The sequence below is a fragment of the Callithrix jacchus genome, chromosome 16, assembly GCF_049354715.1.
Source record: "Callithrix jacchus isolate 240 chromosome 16, calJac240_pri, whole genome shotgun sequence".
Lineage (NCBI taxonomy): Eukaryota > Metazoa > Chordata > Mammalia > Primates > Cebidae > Callithrix > Callithrix jacchus.
In genome coordinates this window covers 18,861,400-18,873,402 of record NC_133517.1, presented here as the reverse complement: position 1 = coordinate 18,873,402, position 12,003 = coordinate 18,861,400, and the positions used below count along the sequence as shown (strand labels likewise).

Below are 12,003 nucleotides of genomic sequence, written 5' to 3'. Positions count from 1 at the left end.
TAAGTGATACTTATATGTATTTAATATTTCTGAAAGTTTATCCTAAGAACGGATAGCAGCTGTTGCCTCTAGAGAGACGAACTATGCCCTGGTTTAATGGCTGGGAGAAAAATTAAAATTTTGTAGTATGCCCTTCTGTCTAGTTTGGAATTTTAATTCCAAGAAGATAATATAAAACAGCCCACAAAATAATAATTAAGCAATAACAACAACACACAAACAAAAAACTGAACAAGTGAAACCAAAACAATAATAATGTAAAAATCTTGAATTCCTCTTGATTATTCAAGAAAAAGATAATTTTGAATTTTGAATTCCTATTTTCACATCCTTTCAGTGATACCTTCTTTTCACTAAAGGTGAACGTGGACTCAGCTGCATTATATGAGTTTAATCAGGTATTTGTACATAAATGGAAATTAGCACATATAATTGACATTCAGCTCAACTCTAATTTTCTGTCTTGCCTACTGGATAAATTTATATCAGGATTACTATACAAAAAACCAAAACTCCAGCATTTTTGCCACTGAGATCAGCTGTCTAAGATTTCAAATTTATATTCGTGATTGATAATAAATAAGGAGGAAGAAATATGTTTTGAAAGTGTCGTACAACTCAGTTAATCTATTATTATATGGCATCCTGGGTTTTCACTAGTAGCATTATTTTATGTGGGAGGCACACATCTTTACATATGATCAACGTGTAATTAATTAAGATTGTTTAAGAATTTTCTGCTAGTACAGACATCTCCATCTGCCTTTCAAGGCTGTGTTTTGCAAAAAACTCAATCTTCTGTCTCCTCTAGCCAGGAAAACATTCTCTATGATATAGAAACATTTCATACTTTCCTATCATTCCAACCATTTGATCATGGATATTTCCAGGGTCTGGATATTGGCCTCCCTTTTTACTTTCCCAGTTATATATCCTTGTGTGTACAAAGTTATGTGCACATGTATATAGAAACCACAAACACACACACACACACACACACACACACACACAAACATTCAAGGAGTAGCTAAAACTCTGTAGTAAACATCACAGGCTTTTTCTGAATTCTCCAGGCAATACGGAATCTCTGGAACAAGTATAATACACTGGTGTCTTTAGTCTATGTCCAGCCCTTAGCCCATATTTCATTTGGATCATATCTTGTTTCCTTAAAATGTTAAGATGGTTGTCAAAAGGGTACTATTATTTTGGAAGGTCATTTTGGAAGATTTCACATAAAAAGTCAAGTTTCTTATTTCTCTTAAAAAATTAGAGGAAAGGGGGGCCAAAGTGGCTCCCGCCGGAGGTCGTGGCGCTTGTGAAGGCGAAGTCATGAGTTCAAGGCTAACCTGAGCAACCTCATAAGCTCAAACTGATTGACAAAAAAAAAAAAAAAAAAAAATTAGAGGAAAAATTGGACCTAAATTCTGTATATCAACAGTCCACACAGACTGAATGTCTGCTACTCCTTGAAACAGAGCAGTCATATTTTCTAGAGTTCTCACACTTTGTTGCCTGGCCACTGGGCCATTTAAGTGTTTCCCCTTAGTATAGTGACATGGAGGAGCCTTGGCCTGGATGGAAAAGCATGGATGGGCAGTGAGGTGAGCAAGGTACCCTGAGCCTAACCTTCTATGCACATATTTGTAGGTCTCTGCATTCATCTGGAGAAGTTGATTCAGTGACATTTAGAACCATTCCCTTCTTGGTACAGAGCTGTGCACTATCCATAGATATGTGCAAAAAAATTATACAATTTATTTTCCTCTTTTTAAACTACCTTTTTATACTTATGTACATTTTTGAGATGGAATAGAGCCTATTGAGTTAAAGGATCCCTCCTCCATCCCTCTGTTTTTTAGGTCAGGAATTGACCTGCAGAAGGAGCTATCACCACCAACAAATCTCATTGCCATTTCTTAGCTCATTTATGCAGGTGGGTCTGACACTTCCAAATTAATGACAGATTCTCAGAGGAAGGGGTATCATTTTCTTTTATTTGTTTGTGAGAAGCTAATAGAAGACTGTGTGTATAAACAATGACCTAAACAATTTGTTACCAAATTAAACAACTGAGATTATGACATGAGAGTACTTTCTTTCTAATCTTCATATTTAAGAGTTCCTGTTCTTCATATTTGAATGTATTACTGAACCAGAGTAACAAACCTAATTTTGTTTGTTTATTTCTGAAATACGTTTTTATCTATATTTTCAAACATGTGATTTAAGCATTTGACTAGGGGACAAATACTCACAGCCTGGAAAACATAACGGTATATCTAATTCACATGTCATTTGATTGAGAAACATCTTCTCACATCAGTTAATAAGATGACAGTTTTAAAAATGTCTGCCTTTTTCTCCACATGTTGCTAATGTGAAGTATCTTAAGACTATGATGGAAGTAGATTTAGAAAGAGATTTTGCACATGTCATTTGAAATGTTAACCTATGTTAGGCTCTGACTATGAAATAATATTATCAATAGGACAATACTCCTTTCTTTCCTTTTTATTTCTGTTTTTTTTCTAATTCTGAAAGATTTAACATTATATAATACATGCAGATATCTCTACTTAGAAAAGTAATTAAATGGTTGTATGAAAAGGAGTAAGTATGTTTTAATTCTTGCTAAAATGAATTAAGGTAGCCTAAGGAATCTGTTGTAACCCCTATGTCACCCATCTTCATGAGCCCCAATTTTGTTGTTTATGCTGCTGCTACCAATTCTAATCCTACATATGGAAGGAATTTAAGCATTATTCAACCAGTGATGGATTCTCAAATAGTTTTCAGCAGGGATTTTCTGACATCCTTCCTTTAGTCTCCTCATTCACCTAGTTTTATTGTTTGAAGATGGAAGAGAGAAAGCAAGAGGGAAGGCAAGGAACAAGAGAAAGAGGATGAAGAGAAAAGAAGGAGAAAGAGGGAAAAAGCCACATTCTTAAGGCTGAAACCATATCTTGTGACTTTGGTTGGATTTTATCTACATCTTAGAAATAATAGAATTACCACGTGAATTGGTAAATAAGGAAGGAATTCTGTCTCTGTTCAAAAGACTAACTAGAAGTAGCATTTTAGTAGTTAATAGTAAAGTCAAGCTGGCTCTTTTTGTCCCCCACACAGTGACACATGCTGTATTAGTCAGGGTTCTCTAGAGGGATGCAACTAACAGGATAGTTGTCTGAAAATGTATGTCTGAAGGAGAGTTTATTAGGAGAATTGACTCTCACATACACAATGTGAAGTCCCACCATAGGCTGTCTGCAAGCTGAGAAGCAGAAAGCCCCACTTCAAAAGAAATAAGGAGTTGCTATAACAGTTATTGACAGAGCAGACTTCAGAGAAAGAAAAATTGTCAAAGATAAAGTTGGACATTAATCACAAAGGGGTCAATTTCCCAGGAAAACACAAAAATCCTTAATGTGTAGGGGCCTAAGAAAAGAGCATCAACAGGCTGGGCATGGTGTCTCACACCTGTAATCCCAGTACTTTGGGAGGCCCAGGTGAGCAGATCACAAGGTCAGGAGATTGAGCCCATCCTGGCTAACATGGTGAAACCCCATCTCTTCTAAAAATACAAAAGAAAATTAGCTGGGCGTAGTGGCACGCACCTGTAGTCCCAGCTACTTGGGAGGCTGAGGCAGGAGAATTGTTGAAGCCCAGGAGATGGAGGTTGCAGTGAGCTGAGATTGTGCCACTGCACTCCAGCCTGAGCAACAGAGTGGGACTCCATCTCAAAAAAAAAAAAAAAAGCATCAACATATGTAAGGCAAAGACTGATAGAAAAGCAAAGAGAAATAGATCCACTATCGTACTTGGAGACTTCAATGTCCCTGTTCAGAAATGGACAGATCCAGCAGGAGGGGACCTGAACAGTGAAGAGTCCAGCTGGATGCTCCCACGTTTGCACTTTCAGCTGTACTGTTATAAGGAGACCTCAGTTGTTGTGCATGAGGTTTACATACCCTAGATATCATTGGGATCTTCTTATTTCTCAAAGGTTTAGAGTACTTGGGTCCAAACCAATGAGTCCTAAGTCCTCCCCAAGACTTCAGCAAAGATACTTGCCCTACATCTCACCAGAGCTCTCTGTCATGAGTCTGTGGATAAAAATATGCCCTAGTCATGCATTGCTTAACAACAGGGATACCTTCTGTGAATGGCATTATTAGGTGATTTGCACCATGTAGACATCAGGAAGTATACTTACACAAACCTAGATGGCGTAGCCAACTATACACCTAGGCTACATGGTATAAGCTATTGCTTCTAGGCTACAAACGTGTACAGCAAGTTACTGTGCTCAATACTGTAGGCAGTTTGAGCACAATGGTATTTCTGTAACAAAACTTACCTAAACATAAAAAAGTAAAATATGACAGTATAATTTCATTGAACCACCCATGTATATATGGTTTGTCATTAACCAAAATGTTCTTCTGCAATGCATGACTATGTTTCAAATTCCTACGTGGATTCCATTTATGTTTTTCTAAAGTTAAGTATTATTAATTTCCCTTCTAAATTAATTTGCCTCCTGAATATAGCATAGCTGAGGCATTCTAGATTGGTTAGATCTCTGATTCCTCATCATTTTCTACAAGTAAACTGGTGACAATGGCAATTTTACTGAAGATAGGAAAAGTTAAGGGAGAGATCCCATAGGTGTCTTCTACCACTTTTAACTGTTCCATGCCCTGGCCCCCTTCCCAAAGTCCAAATTCCTCTACTGCCACATTCTCCCTTGGGCTTGGCCCCCAGAAGGGCATCCCACACACTAACTTCAGCTGTTTGCAGCCCCAGCCCCAGCGTCTGCCTTTCTTTTGCCAACGATGGCTGGGAAATAACATTTTCTTCACCTTACTGTGTTTATTTGCTGAGCTACACCTGGCCACTGCTTGAAAGAGCGAAAGTATACCATGAGGGTCAGGCATGTTTCCTGTTGTCTCTGGTATAAGGAAGCATTACAAAGAAGGGGGCTGTACCTGAAAGGTTCTCTCTGAAGAAATTTGTTAAACTCAGAGGGAAATAAAATCACTACTTGGAAGACATCTCCCATGCACTCCCATGTTCACTGCAGCATTATTCAGAATAGTCAAGGTATTAAAACAACCTAAGTGTTAATCAACAGATAAGTAATGCTAGTGTATATACACAATGGAATACTATTTAGCCTGAAAAAAGAAGAAAATCCTGTCATTTCAGATGAGAATAAGCCTGCAGGACATTATGCTAAGTGATGCAAGTCAGACACAGAAAGACAAATAATACATGATCTTACATGTGAATCTAAAAAAAGTGGAACTTACAGAAACAGGAAGTGGAAGGGTGATTACCGGGGGCTGGGGGGGTGAGGGAAATGGGGAGGTGTTGGTCAAAGGGCACAAATGTACAGTTATAAAGTGAACAAGTTCTGGAGACCTAATATGTATAGCGTGATGACTACGGTTAATAATACTGTCCACTTGAAATTTGCTAAGAGAGTAGATCTTAAGTGTTCTCATCTCACACACACACACACACACACACACACACACACACATGCAAATGGTAACTATGTGAGGAGATAGATATGTTTTTTTGTTTTTGTGATGGAGTCTCATTCTGTCACCCAGGCTGGAGTGCAGTGGTGTGATCTCAGCCCCTGCAACCTCTGCCTCCTGGGTTCAAGCAATTCTTCTGCCTCAGCGACCTGAGTAGCTGGAATTACAGGTGTACACCCCCATGCCTGGCTAATTTTTTTGTATTTTTAGTAGAGATGGGGTTTCACCATGTTGGCCAGGCTGGTCTCAAACTCCTGATCTCAGGTGATCTGCCCGCCTTGGCCTCCCGAAGTGCTAGGATTACACGCCTGAGCTGCTGCTCCCGTCCTGGGTGTGTTAATAGCGTGGGTGTGTCAGTCATTTCATAGTGTGTACAAATATCAAAACATCACATTGTAACCTTGAATATATACAATTTTTGTCTGTCAATTTTTATGTCAATAAAGCTGAAAAGTCAGTCTTTGAGTCCGGTTTTCCTAATATGATCTTTCTTGTGCTAAAGAAGAGAAATCTAAAAATAAACTTTTTCCTCGAACCACTTTTCCAAAGCTAAACAGTAAGAGTAGATGGCTTCATTTAGTGATTTCCATTCTTTCTCATCTGTAATGCACATCTATTTCTTTAAAAGTCCTTGTATTAGCCAGAGTTCTCCAGAGGAACAGACACAATAGGATATATGTATATACAAAAGAGAGTTTATTAGGGAGACTTGGCTCCTGCGATTATAAGGCAAAGTCCCAAAATAGGTTGTCTGCAAGCCGGAGAAGAGAAGCCTGGAGTGGCTCAGTCCACATCCAAAAGCCTCAAAACAAGGGGGCTGACAGTGCTGCTCTCAGTCTGAGGCTAAAGGCCTGGGAGCCCCACCCACCCCCACAAGAGGCCACTGGTGCATGTCCCAGAGTCCAAGGGCAAGAGGAGAGGAAGCAAGTGTCCAGCACGGGGAAGAGAGAGAGAGAGAGAGAGAGAGAGAGAGCGAGAGCAAGAAGACCCAGCAAGCTGCTTATCTGCTTTCTTCCTCCTGCTTTGATCTAGCTGCGCTGAGAGCCAATTTGATGGAATCCACTGAGTTGATTTCTCTGGTTAGATATCACTAACCTTCTTCTAACCTAATTGGCCTACCGGAGAAACATCTCCATAAAACAATTTTCTTTTCTCCTAATATTTCATCTTTCAAATATTTTAAAAGCAAACTAAACACAGGAATAGAAAACCAAAACTCTCACTCATAAGTGGGAGCCGAACGATGAGAACACATGGACACAGGAAGGTAAACATCCCATAACAGAGCATGCCAGGGGGTTGGGGAAAGGAGGGACAAATACTTAATGCATGAGGGGCTTAAAACCTAGATGACAGGCCAATAGGTGCAGCAAACCGCCACGGCACATGCATATGTGTAACAAACCTGCACGTTCAGCATGCGTATTCCAGAACTTAAAGGAAAAATACTTCACAAAGTTACAAATGCCTTTTCTTTAAAATCACCATTTCTTTTCTACAGCTCTTCGCCAAGGTCATTCAGAGGACATATCAACAACTCACCCCCTCTCCATGTAGTTGTGGTTATCAGGTCCATTCCCACCAGTAGAGTCTACTGTTGGAAGAAAACTAAGGGGCAAGGAGAAAAGATCTAATGCTTCATTTTTTTCCCTCTTTGCTCCTCTGTCTCCACTGTGAGCAACAGTGAGAAAGGCCTGAATACTAATTCAGAAGTCTTCATCCTGCTGTAGATCCATCACTTGCAGTCTATCGGCAGGTTGTCGAAATACTGGACATGATGTTCTCATAAGGTAGGGCCTCCGATGCCTGCCCTCTCAGTCAACACTCATGCCAGTATTTGGAACTGAGCTTATCAGCGTTTATAAATGTTGAATGCATGCAATTTTCCCTCACTAAGTTTTTCAGGATATGAGAATTGAGTAACGGTTTTCAAAAGTAAGCATTCACGTGCATGATAATGCCGGCATTATCCCAACGGGGTCCCAAAGCACACGGCACACTGTTCAGTACACTGGATGAATCAAAGTTACAGCACCATGAGTATCATCATTATTTTATGTCTGAAGCTGAACCAGGTCGAGGGTTAATCCAAGCAAAAATTCTCCTTTGTCTAAAACTTCTTGCTACTTCAAGTATAAATTTTTCTGTCTGAATTATTCAGATAAAGACCTCCTTGGTCCATTTACTTTTGCTAGCATAGACCTAGTTTATAATAGAAGCAAATACCAGATCACAAGAAAAAAAATGGAAATGAACTAAGAATAAAGAAGAAAACATGAAAAGAAAAAGAAATACTCTACCACGGTATGATGAAATGATTTTTGCTTCCATTAAAGTTTAAAGTTCTTATGCCTCACCACAAAGGGTTATTTAAAGCTATTATAAAGCTCAAGTGTTCATAATTTGGCTTTTTATTCTAATGAGAACATCTGCTTCCTTTTCTAACAGTCATACTTCTCTTTCTTTTCCTTTAAAGATGTTTTTCAAACTCCAAACACCCTGGTCTCTTAATGCATTCTAGTCAGATCCAGTACATTCTTTGCAGAATGACATGAGAATCTCAAACAAGGTTTCCTGTCAGTTTAATGATTCAGTTGTCGATTTGCTGATATGTTTTAAAACCATTTATTCTTACACAGCTGGATGTACTGCATTGCTTTGTGCATGTGTTTGTGAATATTTTCGGTGTAAATATACTCATACACATAAAACCAAGGATCTATTTCATTTTGGAACATGGCTCGATCGAAGAGAAGCTTTTTATTCTTTGTTTTTAGACAGCCAGTGAAGGGTAGTTATAAAAAATATGTTATGTGCTGCTTTAAATAGCTAGTTTAAATGCTAGGCTATTGGATTAATCATCATCATCTAATGTTTCTGCTACTGGGCAGTGCATTTTAGTATGAAGTTTATTGTGGAACCTCACTATTCCTATTCTCTGAGGTTGACTGTGTGGTCACAGGCTTGCTGGGGAGAGAGGAGTCATGGATTAGTGGAGGCAGTTGGTTCCTCTTTGTATAAGTGTTTTGAGCTATGACAGATATTGGTCAATCAATTCTCAGTTCTCTCCTCCTATCTCTTATTTTCTTTTGCTGGACTTTCCACTGTGTCTTTTTTTGGTTTCATTCTTGGTACATTTATCAGTAAAAATAATGATTATACTGAATATCATGTATTGATTATACATTGTGCTAGGCACTATGTTGAGGGCTTTACACATGATCTCATTCAATACTTTAAACAGTCTTATGAAGAAGTTACTACTATTTTCAATTTGTAAAGAAGAAATTGAGACATGAGAAGACTAATGAAATTGCTTAATATGACACAATGTAAAAGTGAAATGTCAGAATTCTAACTCAGATGTGAAATGTCAGAATTCTAACTCAGATGCATATGATTCTAAAGATCATGTTTTTAATCATTCAGGTATTCTTCCTGCTTCTTGAATACAAAAAATAGATACCATATGATTACTCTCTCTTCACCCTTTTTTCCCCTGGAAAAAAAACCCCAAACTCTTTAATTTTTAAGACAACTGCAACATCTCAAACAATAGATTATTGTTATAATACTTGTTAGCGTTTCAGAATCTAGTTATTGCAAAGGCATATAAATAAATGTTAATGGAAAAGTAAAAAATGAGGAACCTTAATGAATGTAAAATTTAAAATAAAAAGACATTCAATTCATTGGGTTCTAAAAGAGGCTACATATACATTACATTCTAAAATTGTAATGCCTACGATGGTTTGTGTCCTGGATTCTACAATTAATTTTAAGGAAATGCATAAACAAAACTGTGTGCAACCTGCAAAGGGAAAATCATTTTCTCAACTTCATTTCATGGGAAGAATGAAAAAAGCTGGTAAAATTTGTTGTAGCCACACATAAAGCTACTTATGGAATGAATGTGATCACTGTTACCTTTGAGCTATGAGGAGTACTTTGCCCACTGCACTGCAAATTGTATATACCATAGCTTGAGTTCTAGACAAGCATGATCATGCTTTTCCAAAAATACATGTATTTTTTCATTACACACAATGAATGTTTCTCTTTCCCAATTTAATCTAGTAGAGCTTAACTTACAGTGCCCAGAGGAGGCAACATGACATAATATTGAGCCATCACCTTTGTGTGTGTGTGTGTGTGTGTGTGTGTGTGTGTGTGATGAAGTTTCGCTCCTGTTGCCCAAGCCGAAGTGCAATGGTGTGATCTTGGCTCATTGCAACCTCTGCCTCTTGTGTTCTAGTGATTCTCTTGCCTCAGCTTCCCGAGTAGCTGGAACTACAGGTGCATGTTGCCACACCAGGCTAATTTTTTGTATTTTTAGTAGAAACAGGGTTTCACCAGGCTGGTCTCAAACTCCTGACCTAAGGTGATCTGTCCACCTCTCCCTTCCAAAGTGCTGGAATTACAGGCATGAGCCACCACCACAGCCGACCGAGCCATCACATTTTTAACGGGAAATCGCTCTTTCTCTTTAAAAGTACTTCAAAAATACAAATGGGAATGCTAAATTATAATGAATATTTTAGAAAGAAAAGCATATATTTTCTTCCTTTAAAATGCCATATAGAGAATGACATCTTACAACCCAGAGCCACTTAGTTTACAATCCAAAGTGTAAGGACTGTTATGGAATGAAAAGTTTGCACAACTTCTTGGAGCAGTTAGTCTGCTACATACAACATAAGCTACAAAGCACTCAAAACTTGTTAGCTTTTCTGAAATCTGAGTCCCCCTCCCATATTTAATGGTAATTAAAATGTACAGGGTGCATTTACATATACTATAATAAAGGAATGATGTCTTTTTGCCAGAAGATAAAATTGTACATTTCCTTGCTATTTCTTGTGTCCAAGGATTGTAAATTATATAGTACTCAGCTAAGATATTTCTTCATAAATAGTTACAAAACCTGCCAAGCCACAATGGAGAAAGTATTTTTCATTCAAAGAAATGACATTTGAATGTCACACAACACAAGAAACAATGCTTAGAAATATGTTATTGTTTCCAGAAGAAAATGGTCAGTAAACTACTTAGCTGAAAACAAAAGACACCCCTTCCCCAGGATCACAGTGCACAAAAGCAAAATGTCAAACAATAGTGCCTCAGAGCAAAATAAAGGTCTGAGGATGAGACCTGCTCACTTGTAATCCTGTTAAAGAATGGGAGTCACCATTAAGGTCCCATGTACTGGGAACATTTGCTAGCTCAGAATGCAACACTGGTAAAATCTGCTAAGAATTCAACCAAGGATGCTGAAGGCATTTGCCAGCTGAGGCTCGTTTTTCTGGAACGATTTCTAACATCGAATTCAAGAAATCTGTAAATTGCAGCCTCTTCATGGGGCCAGCTATACTTTTCCAGATGTACATCAAAGAGGCTCCAGGGCTTCAGCTTCGTGATGAGTCGCAGTTCTCCTTTTCTGGTGAAAAACTCCTTAAAATATTTCCTCAACAACATAGTGTATTTTCGAGGGACTTTCCTCAGCAGTTCAACGATCAATGCTGTGTGATTTCGTCTCTGGAATAGCCTTCCGAGAATGTGGTTCAAACAAATAATTTCCCGTTGCCAGCTCAAATGCCATGCACGCTGTGCTCCAGATGTCCGCACGGGTGCTGTACCCCGCTTCTATTAAGACCTCTATGGAGTGGTACTGACGCATCTGGATGTCTTCTGTGAAGTGCTTATTCACCCAACAAGCATTTCCCAGGTCAGCAATTTTTACTCTAATTTTATCTGCATTCTGTGGATCCAGGGGATTACCAACAAGTCACACACTGGGTTTTTGCTTTTGGCAAATCCCCAGTACCGGAGCTGGAACCGTCCTGCTTCTGTCATGGGATGGACTGCTTTCCTCTTGCTCAGTAAGAGGTGATCCCTCAGAAAGCACAGAGCCACAGGACACAGGTTCTAAGGATCCAGAGAACAACGAGGCAGAAAACTCTGGAAACTGAATTTTTGCTCTACATGTGGCAATTCGCCATTGAATTTTTCATAGGAGCTGCTATATGTGTAATCACTTTCCACATTTGGTTCAGATTATATTCCTCAGGATTTGGGCAGTCATCATTCTCTTCATCATCCAGTTGCTGCTCCAGTAAGAATGGGCCATTCTCAATACGGCCATTGCTTTTAGGTGATTCTATCCACGTGGGGTCTGTGTTCGTGAATTCCTGATCTACATCATCTTCATCTTTTTCAATGTTTTCTTCACAGCGTCTTCTTTCTCTTCCTCTACCCAGCTTCACCGTTGTCCTTTGTGGTCTGTGCCTCGACCGCCTCCACTAATCCTGTTTTCAGTTTCACTTCTGGGCAGTATTAGCCATCCCTGGGAACAGCGGCGGCTGCAGCACATGCGCAGTTCCCACCTCCTCCCGGCAGGCTGAGCGAGGGGAGGCTGTAGTCCGGCTCCACTTCAGCGTCGCCTCTTCCGCTTCCG

At 39.1% G+C, this 12,003-nt stretch overlaps 1 protein-coding gene and 1 pseudogene across 2 annotated transcripts in view; both read right to left on the bottom strand.

The window, feature by feature from the left end:
• Nucleotides 1-12,003, bottom strand: part of NKAIN3 (sodium/potassium transporting ATPase interacting 3) — a 722,168-nt gene that overhangs the window by 95,424 nt on the left and 614,741 nt on the right. The window lies entirely within an intron of this gene.
• Nucleotides 10,155-11,882, bottom strand: LOC100414711 (SRSF protein kinase 2 pseudogene; annotated as a pseudogene).